The sequence below is a fragment of the Tamandua tetradactyla genome, chromosome 20, assembly GCF_023851605.1.
Source record: "Tamandua tetradactyla isolate mTamTet1 chromosome 20, mTamTet1.pri, whole genome shotgun sequence".
In the NCBI taxonomy this organism is placed as follows: Eukaryota; Metazoa; Chordata; class Mammalia; order Pilosa; family Myrmecophagidae; genus Tamandua; species Tamandua tetradactyla.
In genome coordinates this window covers 50,726,841-50,754,070 of record NC_135346.1, presented here as the reverse complement: position 1 = coordinate 50,754,070, position 27,230 = coordinate 50,726,841, and the positions used below count along the sequence as shown (strand labels likewise).

The 27,230-nt window shown below is 40.6% G+C and overlaps 1 protein-coding gene across 2 annotated transcripts in view; it reads right to left on the bottom strand.

Annotated features, from left to right (window-relative positions):
- SPDL1 (spindle apparatus coiled-coil protein 1) overlaps positions 1-24,270 on the bottom strand; it is a 126,170-nt gene extending 101,900 nt beyond the window's left edge. The window contains exons 1-4 of one of the 2 annotated variants that reach the window (XM_077137611.1): positions 24,155-24,270; positions 23,887-24,031; positions 22,556-22,638; positions 21,724-21,919 (exon numbers count right to left, since the gene is read on the bottom strand). The gene's annotated coding sequence lies outside the window, so the exon portion shown is untranslated. Of the gene's footprint in view, positions 1-21,723; positions 21,920-22,555; positions 22,639-23,886; positions 24,117-24,154 lie in introns of those variants that run through there. The other variant, XM_077137613.1, reaches the window with a different exon arrangement.
- Between the last annotated feature and the right edge of the window lie 2,960 nt (positions 24,271-27,230).

The following is a 27,230-nucleotide window of genomic DNA, read 5'->3' as shown; positions in this document are numbered from 1 at the left end:
CGACCTTATTGGATAGACATATTATCTATCGATCATGGAAAAATAATCTCAGCTTTAAACTGCTGCCTCAGCCAGCACCACCCAGTAGGAGTTAATCTCCATCAAGGTGGGCAGAAGACCAGAAAACCTGGACCTGGCAACTAAGGGGCTGGGCAATGAGGCAGGCTGAGTGTAGTAAGTTCTAACTAGAGTGAACATTTGGGCATGTGGCATCCACCAAAACTCAGCTCCCCAAGGACTACTATTTATTGAGTAACTGTCATGTTTTTCGAAATGTGCTAAATGCTTTGCATGTATTTTCATTTTAAATTTAATCCTCACAACCTCCATGAGTCAGAGATACACATAAATGAGGAAACTTTGGCTCGGAGTGGTCAAAGACATACACAGAGTCACATAGCTGGTAAAGAGTGGAGCTGGGGTTTTACTCTGGGTATTTGACTCCAGTGTCTTTCAAACCCTGTACATCAGAACTGTCCCTACACTTTTGCTTTTACTGAAGCACCCTGGTCAACAGTTCAGTTTCCCATCTGGCTGGGATCCATGACATCTCGCCTAGCTTTTAATAATCCCTAACTAGGTGGATTCAGAACCACCACCCATGGGGTTGCTCACAATGTATCTTTCAACCTGAGCCCTCAGTTAGGGACTGTGAGACTGATAGCCTGCTGTCAATGAACTCAGGACCCCAAATACTATTTCTGACTGCTTTTGAATATCATCCCTGGCCTTGCTGCAATGCTCTCCTGCCCTGAATCACCCTTTAAAAAGGAACCTCTTTGAATGTGAAGCCAGCTGGAAATTAAAGCCTGAGTATATGTGCCCCCTTGCTCCACATCCTGACTTGCACAGCTTCTACTGACCGTATCACTGAGAGATAATTCAGGACACCTGCAGTTGTGCCCACGCCCAAAAAGACTGATACTCAGAGCCACGTTAGCATTCTATTCACAAGGAGGTTATTCTATGGACCCCAGTTAAATTGCAGATTAAAAGATGGATCTTTATTTGAGGCTCTATCTGTACCTTAAGACCTCCTTTGTATCGTTACAACATTAAGGTGACCTTGATCTCTCAGGCAGACATTTTTATAGCTAAGTGTTGAAAAAAATGTCTTTTAAAAAAAGTCCTAGCAGTTAGGTGCCCAGGCTCTGGAATCAGAGTCAAGCTCTTGCTACTGAGTGATACTGAACTATTTTCTTGATCTCTTTATGCACGTTTTCCTCATTGGTAAAAAAGGGAAAAATAATACCTACCTGATGGATATGTTGTTAGGATTAAATGTGTTGAAACATCATAAAGTTAGAACAGTGTCCAGCTAACAGTAAATACTAAATTTGAGCTCTAATTTATATTACTAGTATGAGAGTTCATAGCATTATCTTTATCCTTTACTGCTATCTTTTGGTATCCTGGGCAATTTTTATAAAGTATATAGAAGGATATCATTTATGGCATTTTTTGGCTAAAAAAAAATAGAAATTCAATCCAATGTGGCTTAAACATAAAAAGGTATTTATTGAATCTTGTAAATCAAGCAATTCAGGGATATACCAACTTCAGATACAGCTTGATCCAAGGCCCAAATGATGTCACCAGGACTAAGTTTTTCTCTTTACATTTCTATATTTCATTCTTGGTGACTCCCTTCTCATGGTTAAGAATGGCTGTCATCAGCTCTTGAAGCCACATGCTTTCAGATTCGCTGAAAGAAGAGTAAGCATCTGATACTGTCAGGATCCAAGACTTGGTCCAAGCCTGGACTGCCCAACACACTCTTAAGTTAGGGGTAGATTCAACATCACTGGGAGCATGTGTTGAAGTAGGAGAAATCGGGATGTATCTGACAGAGGAAAGATAAATGGATGCTGGGCAGAAAGATAATAGATGCCAATAGCATGGATGTCTTTTCAATGCAATTGGAGGACTCTGAGTGTGACTGTGAGGGTTCCAGCACATACACCGTTCAGTTCTGTTGTGTGCCCAAACCCATACAGTGGGGGACACATTATACTTAGCATTATATAAAAGACAACACGAATGCATTTGAAATAAGATGTGTCCTAAATAAGGCACACACAGAAATGAAGATGTGAAAGGTTTTCACATTTTGGTTTCAAAAAATGGGGAAGATTCTCTCCTTCATTCCACCCTCTTCCCTCCACCTGAAAAAAAGGGGAATTGTGGTTATGGTTGGGTGGAGTCACTGCCCAGGTTAAAAGGTTAATCTCTCCTTTAGGGTGGTACACTGGCCTGACCCTACTACAGTGGGAGAAAACGCAGACCTCCTTCTTTGGATGTGTCTTTTCTTATAGACCCAAAGAACGCCCTTTATGGTTTAGGCACTGGAAGTTTTGCAAGGGTAAGCACTCAAACTGGTTGGGTTTTGTTGAGACAGAATAGCCTTCCCATTTGCTTCCAGACCATTCAAGCCTGCCTTACTTGGGTACAGCAGCTCGCCATGGGTTCTAGCCCAGCTTGCTTGAATTCTGCTTTGGCATTTGAGGTCAAAACCCCTTGTTTTGCCTCTTTGTTTGATATCTCCCTTGGAGACCTAATAAAAGAAGTGGTAGTGGGCCCAAAGCAAGAATTCAGATAGGGGTAGGGCCTCTGGCAAAAATCTTGATAGTGCTACTTAATTGCACCTAATTATGCATTCCACACACAACATTTGAGAACAGTCAGATGTAATATGATTATCTTTAAACTCCAGACTTAAAGGTCCAAAGAGTGATAAAGGAGAAATCAAAGGCAAATTATATTGCTCATGCATTTGAAGATCCGTCGTCTGAGATGAACTGTCAAAACCCCTTGTTAAAAACAAAGGAATCTGGTTTGGAAAATCAGACTTCAGTAAAATATTTTAATGGAACTGTTTACTAATATGATTTCTATTAGAGCAATCTGACCCTGGCTCAAAAATGTCTTTTAAATACAGACTAACCTAAATAAGATTTTTTTGCCTGAACCCAAAGCCTAAAAATCACTTTTGTGAAATATACCATTGTACAGAAAAGAGTGTTGTACATTCCCCTGATTAAGAGAAAGGGTAGAAAATATAAAATCTTGTCAAATGAAATAAAGGGAAAAAATAGTCTTTTATTTGTAGGAAGCAAAATATCACCTCAGGGTCCCAAATGCCTGTTCGTATTCCTAGGCAGTCTCTAATTGAATTCTTCTTCAAAAATTCAACTTCACAAATTGGGTCTCAGAAATTCCCACTAATTTAAGCACTCAACAGTTTTGTATCTGAGAACACCCCCTTCTGCACAGGAAGGACTAATGATCAGAAGGAAACCTGTAAGATATGAAGATATTTGACTTCTCTTCTGTGGGGTCAGTGATCTACAAGAGACCATGTCATTTTTTTCTTATTGTAATAACCTTTCCCGCATGCAGCCTCCCTGATTTCCAGAAGAACACTTTGTTTGTACAGATCATTTTCTTTCCAGCAGGAGCTCTTACATGCTTTAATAACCTTTTATCATAAATCAACTCAGCCCACTGTGAAGTTTGATATGTACAGAGGCTAGGAAAAGTTTCCTCAAGTCTGCCAATTAAGGAGTCTGATTGCTCCATTGTCCCTTCCTGGACTTCCAGGTGGGTTGATTTTGGTATAGGATCCTTTCAGAAGGGTGGTTATGCCCAGCAGTCCACGGGTGAATGCAAACTGAGAGAAATAGAGTGTCAGGGAGGGCCCCATGTGAAGAAGCCAAATCTACTACATCTGGTCCTATGAAGACTGTGGAAACCTTGCATTGGAGATTCTTGTGATAGGTCTTAGTTATCTCCTAGGAATGCCATACTTTTTATTCACCCAATTCTTCACTTATAAATTTAAAATATGTCCACTGGATGATTCAGGTGGATTAGACGGTATTCTTTTAGTGGCCTGAGTCAGTAGTCCTGCTCAAATAGGCTTAGACACAAAAGAAAAATTAATGGGTGATGTTATTTGGAAGCTCAAAGGGAGGCATCAGGTTCAGACTGAACCTGACTCAAGGGGCTCTTTCTTTCTCTCCTCTCTTGCCTTTTGTTTTCACTATGTTCTTAGCTAGGCTTTCTACACACATAGTGAGAAATCTTCATAATTCAGGATCCAAAGAAAGAGAGACCTATTTTCCTTTGGCATATAGGCAGCAACCCCAGGAAGTACTCTGACACTGTGATTGACAATCCCAACAGAGCCACATGGACAGTATATGTGACTAGGTTTCCCAAAGTTTCAGAGGAAGAGAAATGCAAAACTCTGCTGCACTTGCCGTCACTCTATGTGCCACTTTCCTGTAACCTCCCCTGTCACTCCACTCCCCCACCCCCCACCCCCCACAAACATATGGTTTTGCTACAGATCTGGCTAAAATATGCTGAAAGGGAACCTCATGATAAAAATAAAAGCAAATAAATATGGCACAACCCAAAAATTGCCATTGTTGAAGATCGCATGGTAACACCACAAGCAATTCCCTGATGCCACTTACCATATTTATTTTATTTTACAAACATGATTTTATCTAGTAAAACTATGTGCCTTTCTTTTTAGAGTTGTCATATCGTTGACCACTAAATAATCCAGTGACTGAAGATTCACTACAGCCCTGGGGTCCTCCCAGCCTCCAACCCAACTACACAAGACTGGTTATTTTCTCAAAGGGCAAATCCCCTTTCCAGTGCTCTGCTCTGCCCTGTGAGACTGGGATGCAGCCATTTTGGGGAACCATTTTTCTGCTTTACCTGCAACTCCCTGCTACACTCTACCAATAGGGGCGCTAGAGGGAAACTTCAGCGTGAAGTTGAGTCATGTGACCTGCTGCATCAACCTGCATCAGCACAGCAGCGCTTCCTTCCCCCTGGCATGGGCAGTAGTTGCTCTGTTTTTCATCCCTCCCACCCCCATCTTCCAAAACCTGGCCGTCCCTCCCTGTTTCCTCATCCAAGAAAGCAGTCCCAGTTATCTGATGTCCCTTCCTCAGTCGCTGGGTTCCCAGGTGCTCAGAGAGCCTGTTCTAAACTTCTGAATTGTAATAATCCATACCTGCTGAGTCCATACCTGAGGCCTAGAGGTGACACCTACATTAGTATCTATGTCACCCCTCACTGTTCTACTTTTGCTTTTTCAGTTCTTATTTCTGTGTGCTGATTGGACTCTGACTGAGGCACCCTGCAGCCCATGGCTTTGTAAAGCGGTCCATTCCTCCTTGTTTCCTCACATTAACAAGAGGGAGGTCAGCCAACTAGGAAGCTTTGGGCAGCAGTAACAGAAAGTCCTGACTAAAGTTGCTGAACTAAAAGGTGGCTTATTTTTTCACGTGAAATATCCAGAGGTCGGCTGTCCAGGTTGCTTCACTCAGTGGCTGGCGCCTATGGGAGCATCACTTTGGAGCATTCTCCATCATTTCCCTCTATCGCTGCAGTGAGTAGGTGATGTCTGCTGTCACGGATGTGGATGGCACAACAGTCCCATGGAGAGATGGGGGTGTGTGGTGAAGAAAAGTAGGACTCTTCCACCAACATGTGCTTGATTGCGGGGTAAAACCACTCAGACACTCCCAGTAGATCCCTCTCTGATCTTATGGACCAGATTTGCCTTTAATACCCGCATTCTAGGTGAGCACCTGGTATCTGCAGCCTCTGATATGAAAGGCAGTCATTACCACCCTCCTTCGTCTGACTAGCTCTTCTTCAACCTAAGCCTCTGTGTTGTCATCTATGGAATAGAGATGGTAAAAGTATTCTTGCAAGGGTTTAACAGGAACTAGATGAAGTAGGGGTAAAAGGCCCCAAGCATAATGTGCAGTGCTTAGTGCCTGTGGAATAAAAGCAGACCTGCCCTCCTCTTACCTGACTGTCCACGGGGACTGCCTACTTTATGGGATGCTTCTCCTACTTGACTGAGTTGTACCAAAGAAGCCAGAACTCAAAACTCCTGCTCTACTTCCTGGGTGTTCTGTTTATGCAGCACCTTGTCTTTATTTGAGCACTGTCACCTGTGTTATATCCTTTCATCACAAAAACCCTGTGAGGAAGCCGTTATTACCTCTTCCAAATGTAGGGATTGAGACACTGTGACAGAAAGGGTTGGGATCCCTCTTTCCCAAGAAATTTACCCATTTAGATTTTCTTAAGCCTGGAGCTGCAGGGACAATTTCTCCTTGGAGAATGAATCTACTTGTCCACAAAATTTTGCCGGGAACGATATAAGTACCCACTCTGTGGAGGGCCTCCCATTCAACTTCCAACCAGTGAATTTTTCCTGGGGATTTCTGGGAGAAATATTTCTGCACACAGTTGCAATGACATTTATCTACAGCCTGAGAATATCGTATTACTATCTCTGTATTTTAATTTGCACACTCCATTCTCAAGCCTAGTCCATCCTCATGAAGGACTCTATTTGAATCTCTTCTGTTTCTGCTTAATCCGATAGCACAGTAGAAGTATCAAGAAAGAAATGGAGCTGTTGGACCTAGGGCGATGCATGGTGGGATAATGCAGGGATGTGTCACATGATCTGGCCCAGGGCAGCCCCCGGACAGAGGCTTCTCAGCTTGTTCCCAAGACCATTCAGGCATTTTTTGCTACAGTGTCTCAGGGTGTTGGAAAATTTCTCCTTTGAAGAATCAGGGATATGCAGCAGTCTTTACCTTTCCTTTATTTTGCCTTATGTGTGAGATGCACAGATCCCTCCCTGCATGGGCATTTAAAGTGCACAAAGTTTTTTGCGGGGAGGGATGCATGGTCCAGGAAACGAGCCTGGGTCTCCTGCATGGAAGGTGAGCATTCTACCACTGAACCACCTGTGCACCCTACTACAGCAGGGTTTTGTTTTGTTGTTTGCACAAACTTTTAAATCACAGTGCATCACAATGCAAGGAATATTTGAATCAATTAAAAGATTTTTCCTCCACTTCAAAGTATCCCTCTGAATCTTCCAGGTGTCCCTAGGACATTTGTTTCCTATCCCTTACCTTTGGGAAACATTCTTCCTTTTCAACCATGGAGAGTCTGTTGCAAAGCAGTGGTTCTCAAGCCACCAGAAAGGTATTAGGTTCTATCACTTAACATCTTGAAGAGCTGATCAGATGCAGTCTGTCTCTCTCTCTCTCTCTCCCTTTCTCTCTCTCTCCCTTTCTCTCTCTCACTGCCCCCACCCCCTACCCTGTGGGTATGTGCGTGTGTGTATGTGTGTATGTTAGTGGACAAAGGCTGTGGATTCTTTTGCCTGATGCACTCAACAACCAATTCCTGAGACACCGGGATTGCAAAGAGAGAAAGAGTTTATTACTAGGTGACTAGTAAGAGAGCAGATGGCCTAGAGGCCTGTATCTGTCTCCCCAAACCACAGTAATTCTGGTTGTTTTATTAAAGAAAACAATGGGCAAGGTTTAGGATAATGAGCACAATGGCCCCAGATGACATAATTAGAGGTGATCTGATTATTAAGCATGCGCAGATTGATTACATGCTTTATCACAGAATATATGTAAGAGAATGGCAGGATGTGGTATGGGTGACTTGTAGGTTAAAGTCTAAGCTACTGCATATGTCAGACAGGCCCACTTTGGTTAGTTCCAGTCTCGATTATCAAGATAACTTTGAATTAGGGGTAGGTTAGTTCTGGGCTGACCCAAGACCCTTCATTAATAAACATTAGGGCCTGTCTTTTGTGCTTACAAGACTCTAAAGTTGAGAAACTGGATAATTGGGTACAAATGAAGGTTAGTCACAAGGTTTTTACAATCACAGGGCCAGAAGATAAGGGCTGTATGACTATTATCATAGATCAAGGCAGTTAGATTATAATTTAGAGAGTTCAGGTATTTCCCTCTGTCTACTCCAATATACCAAAAAGCAAAAAGGCATATCTGTATCATGATTCAGTAATCAAAATCATCTCTTAAATCCTGATTTCTCAGTTACGTGTGTATGGTGGGTTGGGGATAAGCAGTATAATGTCAAATTCTTCTGTAGGAAAACTGAGAATTTTTCATTTCCTTGCATTCATTGCAGAAAAAAAAAAGCTGAAGTCCTTAGAGTGGCCAGAAGCATCCTATTGCCATTTTTATGGCATCCCACATACCTCCCCATTGTTAGTACTTAAAAGATTGCTAAGTCTCTATATATACTTGGAAGGGGTCAGAGAGGGCAGGAGGTAGAAGAGGTCCAAGTTTGTGAAAAGCTTCCCCTTCAGTCTCCAAGAAGCTTCTTGAATACTCTGCGGACACTGGGGCCCAGCCAGCCTTCTAGAACCTGTGGGTTGTATTACCAGGAAGGAAGCTATTGACAAGTGAGGATCAAACTGGCTTGGTGGGTGGTAATTGGCATTCTCCTTATACCTCAGGGTGAGGTTATCAGGGGACCATATCAGGCCTTCCTTTCATTTGATAAAAATGCAAACAATGTCCGGGAGAAACCAACCAAACAAAGTCCCTCAAAGCATATTGAAGAATGCGGAGACAAAACAATAAATAAAAACAACTCATTTCCTTTTCACAGGACTGTGGGTGAAAACCGCAAGAGGAGCAGGAAACAGCCTGATTAGGAACAAAGGTTCTCCTCCTTGTCCTGTCCTGGTCTCAGCCTGGCTGCTAACCCAGAGAGCCTGGACAGGTCACTTAACCTCTGAGGGGCTCACTATTCTCTTTTGCGGAATTAGAGGATTAAATGCAAAGACATCTTGCTGAGAGCGTTGGGGGCAAGCCGCGGTGGGGGTGCCAGCGGCAGTTAGAGGGGGAGGGTGAAAATGGGACGAGTTGTTCTTCAGCAACTCAGTTTTGTGTTTCCTTCTGCAACTTGGAGGCTCTTTTCTACTTTAACATTTGATGTATTCCTATATGTATATCAGTGCTGCATTTTAACCACAGAATAATCATTCTTAGGAAGCAGAGATTTTGGTTCTTATGTAAGCCATTTTAAGGCTCTGAAAAGAATTATTTTTTTACAGATAGAAACATAATTATTGGAAAAAGGTTAAGCCTCATAGTCTTCTCAGTACTCCTGCCATGGAAGAGACCCTTTGGTGTTAAACAATAAGTCCATTTTTTTATACTGCAAAATAGGTAAAAAGTGCCAAAAAAATTAATCTACTACTTTCTCAGACTCAACAAACGTGACTGGCAGCGCATAAAGGAGACTTTGCTGCTCAATTGATTGCAGGGGCTGCTGATCCTGGGTCTGAAATCTATAAAATATATATATATATTTTTTGCACGAGCAGACACTGGGAGACGACCCCAGGTCTCCAGCATGGCAAGTGGGAACTCTGCCACTGAACCACCATGGCCCACCCTGAAATCTGTAAGTTTTTATTTCTCCACCATCTACTCTTACATCTGACAAATGAATCCAGAGAACTTGCTACCAAACTATGATGCCATCAATACGTTGATTTCCAAGAGCTAGAAATTAGCAATTTTGAAATGTTTTGCCTAAATGCATGATGAAATAGGAAAAGCCATACTCTGGCCTAGTACTAAGACAAATAGGTTTACCATTAGTGAAACAGATGAAATGACCTTTTTATAAGTCTCTACCTAAAGCAAACAATATGTTGCCTAGAAAGCTCATAAACTGAATGTATGTTACTGTTCACGAATAGTTCATTCAGGGATAGAATTTAGGAATAATGCCCAAGATAAGAAATACTTTCCCTCCCACATTTTGCTAAAATGAACAAACCTCATTCCAGTGCACGTATGCAAGAGTTTGTATGGTATATGGGCTTAGGAGAAAATTGCTGGGAAATAGTACATGTATTTCTTCACCCTTACAAGATAACATCCAATTGTTTTCCAATGTGCTTGTACTAATTTTCACTACTTACAGCAATTCACGTGGTTCTAAATCCTTACTGATACTTGATATTCTTGGACCTCTTAATCTTTGCAAAAAATCCATCTACATCTTGAAACAATAACAGTGAAAAAAGTAAGCCATAGAGATGGCATATTGTGTGCTATTTGTACAAAGCTCATACACAAGCAAAAATGAAACACTATATCGTTAAGGGATACATACATAAGATATGTATATATTTTAAGTGAATGATAACTTTAAAACTCAATAGTTCTTTGCTTTGGGAAGTGGGGGGAAAAGGGGGATAGGATCAGGCAGAAAGATACATGTGGCTATTTAATGTTCTAGCTTCACTCTTATACTTCATAACTTACATATATGTTATGTAAAATATAAAATTATAAAACACTTTCCCTCCAACTGGAGTTTGTATCCCAGAAATGACTCAAGGTGTTAACAATGCAAGTAAGAAAATGTACAGATATAAGGAATGTAGGGCAGAGAAAGGATATGTGGGACAGTTCAGATTAGACAAAAAGGAAACTATTGCCACTTCTGAATTTGAGTCTTGACTCTGCCACTTATTAAGAGTGTAGCTTTGCAAAAGTAATTTAATCACTCAGGATACAATGCACTCTCCATATAAAACAAGACTAATGAGGGGCATGAATGTCTTAATGTTGTTGTGAGTATTAAATGAGAAAATGCAAGTAGCACCTTAACCAGAACTGGCACCTATTAATATTTTAGTATTTTTTTTTTACAAGAACTTTTGTTGGGGCTTGAAGGTTTCTAGGAAAATGGTGGGTACTAAATGCTGGTTTTCACAGCTGTTCTTATTGTGATATTATGAGTCTTTGGACTATGACCTTTATATGTAGGGTTGGGGACAATATAGGGCATGGTGGTCCGAATGCGTCAAGGATGTAGTATTTATTGAGCACCCAATTTGCTCTGGGAACTAGGCAAGACACAGTGATACATTATTTCATTCAATTGTCACAACAATCCTGAGAGGTGGACCATAGCCTCATTTGAGGTAATGTTTGCTCATTGCTATTGTTGTTATTTTACTTAGGAGACAACATGCTCATAATAGTTAGGCAACTTATTCCAGGTCACATAACTTATGAGTTAGGAGTTGATCAGCTGTTTTTTATTTGAAAGCTCATGCTTTCTCCAACATTCCCTCAATGCTGGTTAAACATTATACATTCATAACATCATTTTCGATCATGGAAATTTGTCAGACTCCTTGAAGAGAATAACATAACTCAAATGAACTCTAAACAAATGAGCAATAATTAAAATATCTTTACCAGTATAATATATCAATGTGTCTCCACTGCTTTTGTCCCATTCATTCCATCATGATACAGAGCTCTGCCACGGTCCAGGGATAACTGGTCACTGTCCTGACCTTGATTTCTTACATCCACAAGGCAAAATTCCCATGACCCAATATATTCACTATACTTACTTGTACCATCTTGATGCTGTTCTATAGTAAACTACATCCTGAAAATTATGTTCCATTAATTTCAAAGTTCCATCTGACTGTTAAAACAATCTGTTAAATACTTTTAATTATGGGGGAAATAGTCATGTGGTGTCCAGCAAAGGGGACCTTTAAATATTTTAGTATTTATTTTGTATGAAGAACTCTTGTTGGATCTTGACGATTTCTGACAAAAGTATAGGCAAACTTGTATTTGGATCCCAGGTACCTTTTGGAAGGGAAATTTTTGAAACTTTTCTTCCCAGATACCCAAAGGAATTGAAATCATCAGAATGTATTGGAGTTGATGTTTGCCAAACCCGTGGGTCAGGAAAGCATTATTAGATGCCGAAATAAAATTTTTCCCGTGGTAGCACGAGGGGGGCTAGTGGGCAAAGAGTAGCAGACACTAGAACTTGACACCAAGATGCATGATGTGCATCTTGGTGTCAGACTGCAGTTCTGGAACATGGATGGTGGGCATGAATCTAGACAGGCACGAAGTAAATTCCTCCCTCTTGAGAACACATTGTGGTAATCATTTGCAGCAGCTGCATGATGGCCAGGGGAACAGGAGACAGTTCTACCACATTTTATTCACTGCTACAGTTTCTTGAATTTTAACCTGTGCATTGACTTTCATGTCTATAGCAGCAACGCATAGGGCATTGGAGATTTCTCAAGTTTGCGACCCTGTTGGGGTGCATATTTCCAGAATGATTAGAAATCTAATGGGAAGCATCCTCCTACTGAGACATCTGTGGCAAACAGGCATTTCTTTGGTAATGACTGGGGAGACTCCAACCTCAATTTGAGTTCTGAGATGAGAGTGAATTGGGCTGGATCTTAGAGCATGGTGAGCAAGCACCACAGGGTTTTTACTTTTTGGACAGAGCAGACAAGAGGAATGTGTTGGGAAAGACTGCCAAGCTTGGCTATGGGGGGGGGGGGGGGGTGGGTCTTAGTGTTTGCTGTGCTTTGGACTAAGAAGAGGTGGAGACCAGGCATCATTCACTACCCAACCCTAAAACCAGACACTCCAATAAAAATATTTTGACGCCGATTAACATAAGAAGGTGTTTGGTTTGGTAAGGCTGCAGGAATGCAATATGCCAGAAATGGGTTGGCTTTTTCAATGGGAAATTATTAGGTTACAAATTTATAGTTCTAAAGCCATGAAAATGTCCAAACTAAGGCATCAAGAGAAAGACACCTTTTCTGAGGAAAGGCTCCTGGCATCTGGGGTTCCTCTGTCACATGGGACGACACATGGCACTATTGCTGGTTCTTCTCTCCAAAATGTCTCTGGGCTTCTGTAGGTCCTTACTTGTTTCTCCTGGGATGTTTCTGTCTCTGAGCTCTCTCTAAAATGCTCCTACCTTTTATCCTCTCATAAAGGATTCCAGCAAGGGGATTAAGACCCACCTTGAATGGGCTGGGCCACATCTCCATGGAAGTAATCTAAGCAAAAGGTCCAACCCACAATAGATCTGCACCCACAGGGATGGACTGAAAGAGCATAGGCTTTTCTGTGGTGCATAACAGATTCAAACCAGCACGGCTGGTCTGTCCCTGAAGACATTGCAATATGCTGACTCCATCCATTATAAACACGTTCTGCATTGTGCTTTCCCATCAGGGGAAAACATATGTGCTCTCATCTTGCTTAAATCTTATAGAGTAGAAAGGAAACTCTTAGAAGGCATGCATGGATAACCCAGGGTCTAAAGGTTTCTAAATGGCAATCAGGTTTAAAAAAATTATGTTTATATAATTTTTAAAGCAGATAATAATATAACAAATTCTGTTTTTCCCACCATACAATATTAATGATTTTTTAAAACACTTACTCTACTTACTTTCTTAAAAGAAACAAAACATAAATAGATTCGGTTTAAGTTGTCTTTCCTTGTTCTTTCCCATTCCCCTTCTCTGTTGCTCTCCTTAACCCCCTGGAGGCAATTTATATCACATTTTGGTATGCATTCTCCCTCTCCTTTGATATATTTACCACCCATCTATGTATCAAAAAATGATAGGTAAATGTTCTTGGATTTTTAAGTCAAAAGAAATTGTATAATTTTCTACATGTATTTCTGAAACTTTCTTTTTCGTACATTTTGTTTTCATTATCAATCCATCTCTAAGACACAATGTTTTTTGATATGGTGATACCAAGATGTGTAAGACACAAACTTAATTCTCTTCAAGGAGTTGCGGGTATAGATGGGGAAACCAGTGACCCTAAACAGTAGACCAAAAGTTCCAATGGAACAGGCTCAAAGAGCTGGGGAATAAGAGATTAGGGAATGCACCATTTACTGTGATAATCAGGGAGGGCTTCCTGGGTGAGGTCGTTCATGAGATGAACTGTTTCAGATGGACAAAATTTCCTTTGAAAAGGGAAGAGAGGTCCTGGGCCACCTGATGGTGCAAATTCATGAGATACTTTAAAAACAACATCTCTGGGCGGGCCGCGGTGGCTCAGCAGGCAAAGTGCTTGCCTGCTATGCCGGAGGACCTCGGTTCGATTCCCGGCCCCAGCCCATGTAACGAAAACGGAGAAACAAAATACAATAAAACACGAAAATGTTTAAAAGATGTTTCCCTTTCTTCCTCTCTTCCTTCTATCCTTCCTTCCTTCTCTCTCTGTCTTTAAAAAAAAAAAAAAAAAAAAAAAAACAACATCTCTGCCTCTCTCTCTATGAAATCTCAGTCATTCTCATATATGTGTGTAGAAAAGCATCTGACATCTGGAAGGATAAAAGCAAACTGCTGTATGAACAGCTCTGTATTCTTGGAGACACTGGCATCCTCCATACCTAAAGGAATTTGCAAACTCCCAACAACCATAAGCAGTTTTCTCACATCCTATAAAGTGCTGCAGCAAACCGCTCTGGGAATTTCCAAATTAGCGTTACTGTCTTCTGTATCTGATGGGGATGTCTGCTGTAAGAGGCTCTGACATCCATCTTAGCTGTACTCCTCCATAAAGTGGTTTTCTGGTGAGCCAAAGCCCCTCTGAAATGAGCTCATCCAACTAACTAGGCCTTTCCTCTCTGTCTCCTGTGATGTTTCTGATCTATGAGGTATTGCACAGCTCTCATCACATCCTCAGAAAGACTCTGAGATGGAAGCCAAAAGAGTGGTCCTGGAATATTTGTTGGCCTGCCAAAAAGCCTACATGTCCTGCCAGCTAGATTTCCAGTACTGGAAAGAAGAGCTGGTACCAGACAGTACCTTTCTGTCTTCTCACCTCATAGGACTGTTGAGGGGGTAATTAATCTCACCTATCTCTACTAGGAGTTCCAAGCCCTTTGAGAAATCGACACTTGAGTTAGATGGGGATCTATATCTATATCCCCTCTAGCCAGCCAGATGCCTGGACATGACCTGACTCACATCCTGCCAAGTTCAGAAGACCAAAAGAGAAGTGCAGAGAAAAGGTCCTGGGCGCAGGGTCACTCTCAGTGGTTACCCTGCTCAGGAGAGAATGGCAGATCCATAGATGTCAGACTCCAATCAACTTGCTAAGCAAATTAATCATTCCTCATAGGGAGAACAGGTGAAAGGTAGAGAAGAGAGAAGATTCCCAATACTTCTGAAAAGGGGGCATTCCTGTTTTGGAGGGAAGAACTTAGGCAGAGGGAAAAACATAGCTCCTCCAAAGCACACACACAGAGGAGTACCTCACTCATCAAATAAACTGTGAATAATCACTCTGTACTCCCAAACTGTGGCCAGTTGTTGAATGCCCCAAGAGGGAGACTTTTCTTTTTTTTCTTCCTTGTTTTCTTTCCTTTTTTTCCTATCAACACATATACACTGAGTGCTTAATATGGCTGGGGTGGTAGGGAGTGGCAGGCAGGATGGACAGGAATGATGAACAAGACAGACATAAACCTTACATCGAAGGAGCTGACTCCCCTGTGCACAAGACTATTAAAAAATAAGTACAGGAGATGATGTCATGCCAACATAAGATATCCCCTGTAAAGGCCTATCCAGAGATTTAGTGAATAAAAGGACAAACCCCACTTGCTTGGAACTCTGGAGGATGGTAGAGACTGGAAGACTCTACAAATGCTGAATTGAAGAAAAATAAAAATAATCAAATATGAGAATTCCATTCTGGGCACACGTCAATTCCCTTCCCCTCACTGTCACTCAGTCACAAGCATCTTGGGAGGCAAGCCTGGGTCCCTTACACCATGGGCTGAGACTGTAGAGCAACTCACATGAGCGAGTTAGAACTCCACACATTTCCAGGCACAGAGAACTAAGTCTGCAGAGACCCAGTGCAGAACACAACTCACTGAGGAGTGCTGCATACAAAAAGAACCCCTACAGTGGGGGGAAGGAGACCATGATAGAAAGGCTGATAAGAACTGTTGTGCCCTTATTCAATCCAGTTTCAGTCACCTGGACACCTAAAGGCATAATGGACTTTTCTGAAGTGGCCCATCTTTCTGGATTGATCCCATCTCATTCCCTGGGGAAGGATACTCTAAAATAGAAGAAACTGGAGGCAGAAAAGCATCACAGAAAAAAATGGAGGGTGGTGGTGGTGAGGTGGGGCTAAACTGAACTGCTGTAAGATAAGATGGATCCCAGAACTGAAAAATGTAAGGAAAACAGGCACTGAGTGAGGGAGAAAATTTAAACAAATCATGGGAGCTAGGGAGAAAATTCTGCACAAAAATCAAACATAACAGAGCAAGATTCTTGGAGAAGGAACAGAGGAAAGGAAGTTTTCTCTTGGAGGTGAAACAATTGCACAAAAAGTGCAATCTTAAAAATTACACCATATATCCAGGATGTGCTAGTTTGAAATTGTTATGTACTCCAGAAAAGCCATGTTCTTTTAATCCTGATCCAATATAATAGGGCAGGACCTCTTGAATAGGTTGTTTCCATGAAATGTGACACACCCAATTGTGCATGTGAACTTTTGATTAGATGGAGATGTGACTCTTCTCATTCAAGGTTGGTCTTGATTAGTTTACTGGAGTCCTTAAAAGAGCTGACACAGAGAAAGGATTCAGACACTTAGAGATGCTTAGAGTGAGGACAGAGATACTTAGAGAAGCTGTATGAAACCAGGACACAGATGCTTGAAGAGAAGAAATATCTGGCCTCAGGAGATGCTAAGCTAAGAGATGAGACCCATAGTTTTGCCCTGGAGAAGTTAAGAGGGCTCAAAGACACTTGGAGAGGAAAACCACTGGATCAGAAACTGAAAGAAATGTACTGGAAGCACGTGCCTTCTCATGTGACAGACATCAGCCTTTCTTCAGAGTCAAGCTATCTTTCTCTGGCTGCCTTATTCTGAACATTTTTATGGCCTTAGAACTGCAAACTTGTAACTTAATAAACCCCCTTTATAAAAGCCAATCCATTTCTGGTATATTGCATTCCAGCAGCTTTAGCAAACTGAAACACAGGGCAAGAATCAGATGAAGAAGAGCTGAAAAAATCTGAAGTTTTACAGGGCTAGTCTAAAGATCTGGAATAAGTTAGATCAAGTGTCAAGGAAGAGCCTTAACACAAAGACAATCAACAATAAAACTCTAGACAACAGGGAGAAACAGACCTTAAGAAATAATCAGATGCCTAGACATCAGCAAAAATTTACCAGCCATCCTAAGAAACAGGCAAATATGACTCGGCCAGATGAGACTCAGAAGTTGGAACAGCTAATCAAAGTATTCCAGCAAATCTCCTAAATCAGTGCAAGGTGATGAAAGAAAATATGCATACAGAGATAAGGAGATGATAAAAACATATAAAAAAAGAAAAAAAAGAAATAAGAAGATGATATCTGAGCATAAGGAAGAATTTGAAAGTGAAAAAAGAAACATAGAAATTATAGAGATGAAATCCACAATATTAGAGATTAAAAATATACTAGAGTCATGCAACAGGAGATTTGAAGAGGCAGAAGAAGAATCAGTGAACTAGAAGGTTGATCAAAATCATACAGTCAGTGTCAAACATTAGGGACACCCACATCAATAGGCCAAGCCCTTGATGTTGAGGCTTGCTCTTATGAAGTTTATGTATATAGTGGAGAAGCTTAGCCTACTTATAGTTATGCCTAAGAGTTGCTTCCAGAGGATATCTTTTCTTTCTCAGATGTGGCCTCTCTCTCTCTCTAAGCCCAACCCTGCAAGTGAAATTATTGCCTTCCCCCCTATATGGATGTGACATCTAAGGGTGAAAGTCTCCCTGGTGGCACATGAGGTGACTCCAGGGATAAGTCTGGCCCTGGCACTGTGGGATAAACAATGCCATCCTGACCAAAAGGGGGAAAAGAAGTGTGACAAATTAGGTATCAGTGGTTGAGAGAGTTTAAATAGCGTTGAGAGTCTACTCTGGAGGTCACTCATACACAAGCTTCAGTTAAACATTGCTACCTATCAGAGCTTGTCAAAGCCCAACTAAAACCATTCCAGCAAATCCTAAAGAACACCTACAGCATTACTTAAGATTCTACAAAGGTTTCATGCACTAGGGTAACTTTCCAGAAACCTACAACCTCCAGATGGGTCCCTAGACCAGACAAGTCCTAAAATGCAGAATGGCCAGCCTCTCCAGAACATCAACTAGTTCCATCTCCCTATTCCATATTATCAACAGCCCCTTCCAATAAGAAAAGGTTAGAATGGGTATAGCCTAAATACCCTAAAGAGTGGGAAAGAAATCAAAAGTGTTGGTGGAGTCATACAGAGAAGGTAGAGTTTAATAAATGAGTATGATTGCTGAATCATTATATTGATATTTATTTTAATCTCCAGTGTCTTGGAGCAGCTAGCAGTAAAAACCTAAAAATGTGCAATTGTAACAAAATTCTGATATCTGTACTATAACTACTTTGTTACATTATGCTTTGAAATTTTTTGCTTTTTTGTGTATATGTCATTTTTCACAAAAAAGGGGATTGTGATGATAAGTGCATAACTATAGGATGACTTTGTGAACCATTGATTGTACACTTTGGATTATTACATGGTATGTGAATATATAATATATACCAATAAAAATAAATTAAAAATCATGCAGAGGAACAGATAGAGAAAAAAATAGAAAAAATCGAGCAGTGTCTCAGGGATTTGGGTGAAGAATATTCTAGAAGAAAATGTAGGGAAGCATCTTCAGGATCTTGTGTTAGGCAATGATTTCTTAGACTTTATATCCAAAGTACAAACAATGAAAGAAAAAAAAATCACTAAATGGGACTCCTCAAAATTAAAAACCTTCGTTCATCAAAGGACTTTGTCACGAAAGTGAAAAGACAACCTACTCACAGGGAGAAAACACTTGGAAACCACATATCTGTTAAGGGTTTAATGTCCAGAATATATAAAGAAGTCCCACAACTCAGCAATAAAAAGAAAAACAACCCACTTAAAAAAATGGGCAAAAAACTTGAATAGACATTTTTCCTAAGAGACTATACAAATGGCTAAAATGCACACGAAAAGTTGCTCCACATCACTATTAGGGAAATGCAAACCAAAACCACAATGAGATACAATTTCACACCCATCAGAATGGCTAATATCAAAAAAGCAGAAAATTACAAGCATTGAAGAGGATGTGGTGAAAGAGTAAGACTCATTCATTTCTGATGGCATTGAAAATGGCGGAGCCACTGTGGAGGATAGTTTAGCAGTTCCTCAGGAATCTAACTGTAGAGTTGCCATATGATCTGGCAATCCTGCTACCAGGTCTACACCTAGAAGAACTGAAAGCAGAGATATAAACAGACATTTGCACATTGATGTTCATAGCAGCATTTTTCACAATAGCTAAAAGATAGAAGAACCCAAGTATCTATCAACTGACAAACGAATAAACAAAATGTGGTCTCTACATACAATGGAATATTATTCAGCTGTAAAAAGGAATGAAGTCCTGATGCACGCGACATAGATGACCCTTGAGTACATTATGCTGAGTGAAATAAGCCAGGCACAAAGGGACAAATATCGTTTCATCTCATTGATATGAACTAATTATAAGAAGCAAACTCATAGAATTAGACTCTAGAACATAGGTTCCCAGGGGATAGAGTGGAGTAGAGAATGGGACGCTGATGCTCAGTTTGTACAGAATTTCTCTTTAGGTTGATTTTAAAGGTTTAGAAATGAATGGTGATGATGGTAGCAAATTATTGTGAGTGTAATTAACAGCGCTGAACTATATATGTGAGTAGGGTCAAAAGGGAAAGTTTGGGGTCATGGATGTTACTAGAATGGAAGTTAGAAGATAAAACATGAGACAGTATAATGTAGTGAACCCTGTTGTGGACGATGGACTGGGGTTCACAGTTTAAGAATGTTCTTTCATGAACTATAACAAATATATGGCACTAATACAAGGTTTTAATAATAGGGTAGTGTAAGGAGGAAAAAACAAACCTAATGTAAACTATGGACCATAGTTAATTGTACTATTTTAATATTCTTTCATCAATTGCATAAAGATACCACACTAATGCAAAGTGTCAACAATGGGGGTGTATATGGTAACTGTATTTTTACTTTTCTGTAAATCTACTTCTCTAATTAAAAAATAAATAAATAAATAAAAATCCAAATATTATGCTAAATGAAAGAAACCCAACACAAAGTACTACATATTGTACGATCCCATACATAAAATGTAAGTATAAATAAATCTATAGAGAAAGAAATAAGCAATATTATGTAGGGTTGGGGAAGGAGCAGAGGAATTGAGAGGTGACTGCTAAGGGGTATGGAGTTTTTCAATTGACAGTTGTGGTGATGAATGTGCAACTCTGACCATACTAAAAATCATTGATTGTACACTTCAGACAGACTGTATAGTGTGTGGATATATCTCAATATAACTGCTTTAAAAAATGAGTCCACAAGCAAATAAATAATTACAAATCATGATAAATGATATAAAAGAACCAAACAAAAATCTGAGATAGAGAATAATGGGAGTCATTAAGGCTATTTAGATAGCTAATGTCTCTTTTGGAAGGTGTCTTTGGAGAGGTGCATTTAAACTGAGGCTTAGAGGGTAAGAAGTCAGATTGAGAAGGGGGTGGAGAGGATGGGCGTACAGTGCGTGAATGAGCATATCCTAGACTACTTACAGGACTAGCCCGTGGTGTGGAGTAGTGGGGCATCAACCTGAACGCTTGGATAAGGGCTGGCCTTTTGGTTTCCCCTCTGTTTGCAATGCTGGTCAATTGAGAGCAGCTTTCTGGAGTGTTGGATTAAAAAGGATTTCAAGTTCCTTATAAGGGCTCAGTAGTAAAGAGGTCCATGAAAATTTGGTCATGTCTACATGGAGTGGTAGAAGATCTAGGCTCATATTTATTCTTCCTGTTCTAGAAAATTTGCCCAACAACCTGATATCCAAAGAGCAAGCTGAGAGGACTAAGAGAATGATGTACTACTCCCCATTGAAACCCTTAAAATCAACTTATTCCACTGTAAGCCTTTCACAGCAGAAGATTCAAATTCACTCAGAAATCAGTTAGCCAATGAGCCACAGGGTTGAATGAACCTACCTTAATTTGACTTTTTAAACTATTCCATAGCTATCCTATGTGGCACTTGCTCTAATTGTAGGGGGGGAGAAGCAGATGAACAAATTCCTAGAGAGAAGAGAGGTGAGATGTATACTTTGCAAGACCCTTCCCTGTCATGCTTTCCCATTTCAGAATCTTCCTGTAACCCTATTATACAGAAAGCTAGATGAACTGTTACTGTGAGGCTGGAAAGATTTGGAGAATTGCTTTGGAGCACTGGGAGTTGTGTACTCCTACCTCTTAAATGGGATTTGCCTCATTCATTAAATACCTACAAGACTCCTCCTCTCCTGAAGTAGGTGCAAATCTGCACACTCGCAAACCATCTGGATTTGCATGCCCCAAAGGGTAATATGCATCTGGTTGGGGTACAGATGATAACTTTAGGTGGTATGAGGATTTTTTTGTTTTTAATCATTATTTTAAAGTTTGTTAGAAAAGCATTGGTTTGCTATTTACACATGAGATAAAGTTGCCCTTCAATATAACTCTCTTTCAGCAAAACAAATTGATTTTTAAATATTAAGGGAGGAATCACCTGGATGGTATGTGAATATAGCAAAGCTGTGATGACATTTCATACGTGGATGACTGAAATTTTGAAATTTTATATTTAGATTTTTTTTTCATTTGATTGAAACCAACCACTTGCCTTGTGGGCAACTGCTACCTTCTCTCAGATATGGGCTTATAATGGCAGGGGTGGAGGGGCAAGGCTCTAAGTTCCTTATAATGACCACTGGCAGGTGCAGGAGATAGCTTAATAATCCTATTTTCATAGATAGATAATACTCTGGTAAGTGAGGAAAAAGGTAAAATATACTTCAATATCCAAGTCATATGGTGAAATAGCACTAACCTTGGAGTCCAGAAACCAAAGCTCAAATTCTTATCCTGACAGACTGGGGCCTTGGACAATTTCCTTCACTTGTGACCCTTCTCCAGGGAGGTTGGCTCTAAGAACCCCGTTCAGTTCTCCTTTTCTCTTGCTTTCAGACTCCATGTTTAGAGAGTTTGGGTCTCTAAGGAGCCCAGAGTGTCAGTCATCTCCACAGCTGGAGGGAGGGAGAGTAAGGGTAGGACTCATGGGAGATGTGAGTCCGTTTGACTAGCTGTCTAGACAGACAACCTCAATGTTTAAACTTGGCTGAACATCTGTTAATCATCTGGGATGTGCCTGATGCTACGCCAGCCTGCAAATGGTCACTTGGGGACTGGCCACCAAAGATGTTGCGTGCTTGTAGCAACTCAGGGTCTACAAGATAGTGAATGGGGAAGACTCTACCTACAGTCTATCTAGACTCAGATCCTAAATGATACCAAGAGGCTTGATTAGGCTGCTGGCTTTGGTCTACCACGAATAAAACTTAATTTCTTTCCTAACTGGCAGCATTCCAGGGACTGAAACTACCATTTGTCTCCTGTTTAGTCTAGCCATAAGAAGATGGTAAGCTTATTATTCCCCTCAAAAAGTAAGTTATCTAAATTGGGGAAAGCATCTCTTTATTAAATCTTTACTCCAACAGTGACCCCTTCCTCTCCAGCCACTTCCAACCAAGAAAGGGTATTTATTCGCACGTTGGAGATAGCCCCCTGAGACGTTGTTTCTCTCTCTCTTCACTTTTTCGTTTTTTTACTCTTCTGCCTCCCTTCTCCCCATTTTAGGACCCTTTTAAATATATTGAGCCCACCTGGATAAACAAGGATAATCTCTTTAAGATCAGCCAATTGGCAACCTTCATTCCATCTCTTTACTTCATTCCATCTCTGGAGTCTGGGGTAAAAATAAGGAAAGAATCAAATCATATACATCAAATCGATGCAAATTTGCAGCATGCTACTGACCCAAATGTTAGGGAGCAATAATCAGGCAGAGAATCCTAGTGCTGGAAACTTATTTAGCTCTCATCTCTCCATGCAGTGATGGTTCCTGGAGTATCATGGACATATTAGATGGAAATAGTTAGGTTTATCCTCATCAATATATTTAGCAGGCTTCAAATAAGGGGAAAGGTGATCTGGGGTAATGGAGAGGGTGTGATTGTTGTTTCTTCAAGTCCCTTCTCCAGTACCAAGATATCAATAACAACAATAAATGCTTTTAGAGACACTGTGCCAGGCACTGAGATCCTGGGTAACAAATGCAGAAATGGTTCCTGCCCTCTTGGAACTTGCAATGTAGTGCATTGGGAGGCAAGCCTGACATTTTTAGAGCACTTGGGATATGCTAGTACTATACATGGATTATCTCATTAAATATACCACCTTGTTAGGAAAAGTGAGGGTAGAATGGTTTCCTTTTGCCTACATTCACATATTTTAGAAATGGTGATGGTGGCATTTGAATTCAGGCACTCTCGGATGGTAGACGGTCTGTGTAACCATCCTGCTCCCCTACTTACCAAAGCAGTCCTATATACAGAATTATATCTCTTACCTCTGTCCTGTTTAGTGGGTGCTGGTGTCCGGGAGAACCAGGACATATCCCTGTCTGGACCTTCGCTTACTCACTCACATCTCCACTTTCCCCTCAGATCCTGGAATTGGGGCTCAGCATTCTCATTTTAACTCAGCTCTGTCTCTTATAAGGCTCAATTGCAGAAATGTTATATCAGTTCTGGCATTCACTCTTACTTCTCTCTTCTTACCTCTTTGTTCTCTCATTCTCATAGTAACATTTTGATGAGGATGTTATCCCTGATCCTGACCTTGAATTTCTACTGTGCTTTGGGTATGTATTTGAGGTTTAGAGATACCAATCGTCCATTCATTTTCCCTTCTGGGTTCTTCATTAATGTCAAACTGATACAAGGAGCTTGGGGAAGATCAAATCCCAGAATCAGCTTTGTTACTCCCTGTTTTGGTTTGTTAAAGGTGCTGGAATCCAATATACCAGAAATGGAGCGGCTTTTAAAAAGGAAATTTATTACAAGTTTATAGTTCTAAGGTCATAAAAATGTCCAAACTAAGGAATCTAGAGAAAGACACCTTGACTCAAGAAAGGCCAATGGGTCTGGAATACCTCTGTCTGCTGGGAAGACACGTGGCTGGCATCTGCTGGGTCTTTGCCTTCTTGTTTCAAAATGTCTTCCCCAAAGGTGTTTTCCTCATGCATCTCCAAAGGTCTCTGGCTGTGTGGGCTCTGAAGTTTTTTCCAAGATGGTTTCCTCTAACGGATTCCAGTAAATGAACCACCTTGAATAGGTGGAGACACATCTCCCTAGAAACCACCTAATCACAAAGGTCCCACCCACTATTGGGTGGATCACATCTCCATGGAAACAACTTACTCAAAAGATCCCACCAGCGATATTGAATCAGGATTAAAGATCATGGCTTTTCTTGGGTACACAACAGTTTCAAACCAGCACACTCCCCAGATTTGGAGCTACTGGCAGTCTATGCTATTATATAGAGGTTGATCTTGAAGTCATAATTGAGTATCCTACTACTTCCTCCTACCTGTGCCCCAGATTTGTACTTCTGGTGCCTTTTCTGGGGTCTGCAGGCTGTCATTTAGCCAGTCAGTTCATGGAAGGCTGCAGCCCACACTGCCCAGTAACTTGCAGGACAGAGAGCTTGAGGAGGGTCTGAGTCTCCAGGCATGCTTCCTGACTGGGAGCTGGAGTGCAGAGTGAAATTCAGGACACTTGCTGGCAGGTGTGGCTGATGTGAGAGTAGACAGAGACTATTTTCCACCCATGGCAGAATCCCCCCACTCACTAAATCCAGGACATAGCCTGCCAGAGAAGCAACTAGGCATGGAGGTGGTGATCACGTTAGTAGGTGGAGAGAAGATCCGTAGAGTTGGTGAAGTCCCCTCTTCTCTGAAAGAGTGAAGGTAAGAGGAATAAGCACTTCCCTTAATACTGAGCTATAGCAGACAGTAGAACTCTTCTTCCTGAGTAGGGAAAAGCACTAGAGAAATAATTAGAACTGGAGGAGACAAATCCTTCCATGCTTCAAATGAGTAAACCAAGAATCTCAGTGACTTGCCCAAGGTCACACCTCTGCCTAAGAACAGTGCCAAGGAACCCAGAAGCCCTGGCTTCCAGCCCAGAGCTCTTTCTCTATTCATTGACTCAAGCTAGTACTGGGAGGCTTCTCCCTGAGAACATCCATGCACCCACACACAGATTTCAGCTCTCAATAGTGTCATAAATAGCTGGGATCTCTTTATTCAAGAGCTTTGATCAAGTGGCCTCAGGCAGTACATGGCTTACCCTGTTCCTTATTCAATAGGGTCTGTCTGTTGACAGTCATCCTCTTTCCAGCAATCTTCTGTTCTCCACCAGGAACCCTAAGGGCAAGGCTGGAAATCAAAGAGCATCCTGGCAGGTGTCCTGTCACTCTGGACCAGGAGGGAACAGGGAAAGGTGTTTCATTTGGGGGTTTTGTGTAGATCTGGAAGCTAACAGTACTGGCCCATAGTCTCTGGCTTCCATCTGATCCTGCAAATAGGAATCTGTAAAATGGATTTGGAAGTGAGTTATTACCTTTCTACCTTCCTATCCCCTTCCCCTTTGGAAAATTTTAATTTCAAAATTTTATTTATTACATGAATATTATTATAAGTATAAAGAAAAGGTTGCCTTTCCTAGTCCTATCAACCCAAAGTAGGACACAGGAGAAGCACAGGCTTTGCGATCAAAGAGGCCTGGATGCAAACTCGTGCTCTGCTGCTATATCGTGTTATGACACTGAGCAGCTTATTCTTTCATCTATATTTGGGAATAATGAATAGTCAATTTATTCATATTTGATGAATATTGATCATCGATTTCTTCATCAATAAATGGAAATAATAAAAATTTCATCATGGTGGATTTTCCCTTCCTTCATTCTTTCCCCTTCTCCATTTTTTTTTTTTTTTTTTTTTGCTGGGTATGGGGGGCAGGATTTAAGAGACAAATTACATTAAGTCATACAGAATTAAAAGCCCTCATTCCCATTTTGGGCTCCATGTTTGGGTTGTTTAAATGAGCTCTCCAGACAGGTAGAGTTAGATTATGTCCTACAGAAAATCTAGGTTTTGGACAGAATAAACCTGTCTTCCTTTGGTCTCATAGAGTAGATGAAGTTCTAATCTACAGACAGTGTTATCCTTACCCCTGTGTTCTGATTCCCCTTAGTCCTGACCAGATTGGCTTCAATTCTTAACCCAAATTGAAGCATGATCTTTTTTTCCAGTTTCTTTGGCAGTTGTATGTAGTACTGCTGACTTTCAGAGCTGCAGAGATCCAGCTCTGAGTCTTAGGTGTCTCATGCATGGGTAGCCAAGGTTCTGGGGAGATAGTGGGTTGAGCATATATAGCACAGCACCTCAGTAACTAGAAATAACATCAACAGCTCATCTCACAAGTTTCGCTACATAGTATTCTCATTGCCATTTATTTCTAAATATTTCCTAATTTCCATGATGATTTCTACTTTGCCCACAAGTAGTTGAAAAGTGCATTTCTTAAATTTCCAAACATGTTTTCCCCATCTTCTTTTTTATTAGAACAGTTGTACATTTACAGAAAAAACGTGCAGAAAGTACAGATTCCCATAAACCCCTACCAACACACGCACACACGCACACACACACACCCCTTCTCTCTCCCCCTGCCCCACTCTCTCTTTTTCAGTTTTTCCTGTTATTAACATTTTGCATTAGTATGGTGCCTTTGTTACAATTTTTATCTTTTACCTGATTTCTAACTTAATTTTATTTTGGTTAGATAATAACAGTCTACATGATATTAATTCTTAGACATTTGTGAGGATAACTTTATGGCCTGGCATAGGGTCAGCTTTTGAAAGTATTCCATGGAAGCTCAAAAAGAATGCATATTTTCCCAATGTTGTGAGCAGTTTTCTATCTATTTCTGTTTTACCGGCCTATTAATTGTGCTATTCAAAATGTTATATATATTTGATGGCATACTTTTGGTCTGTTTGAGCTATCAAATACTGGGGGAGGAATGTTAACGTACCTAATTGATGATGAATTTGTCAGTATCTCCTTGTAGATCAGTCAATTTTTGCCTTTATGCATTTTTAAAAGATGTGTTATTGGATGCTTTCTGGTTTAGAATTGTTACATCATTCTGGTTAAATGATCTTTTTTATTATGTTGTAATGATCAAATAAGATCACTATAAAATAATGTAGTAACAAGTAATCTTTTCTTCCTAAAAGTCTGATTCACGTATAGTGAAATCAACTTTCTTTTGGTTAGAATTTACCTGTATTATATATTTATATTTTTTGAGAAAGAAAAAAGAGATAATATATGTAAGGTCCTGAACATATATAAGTTCAATTAGTCTTAGTTCTCTTCCACTGTCCTTTCTCAATATTACTTTTTAATTTTGTTCTGCT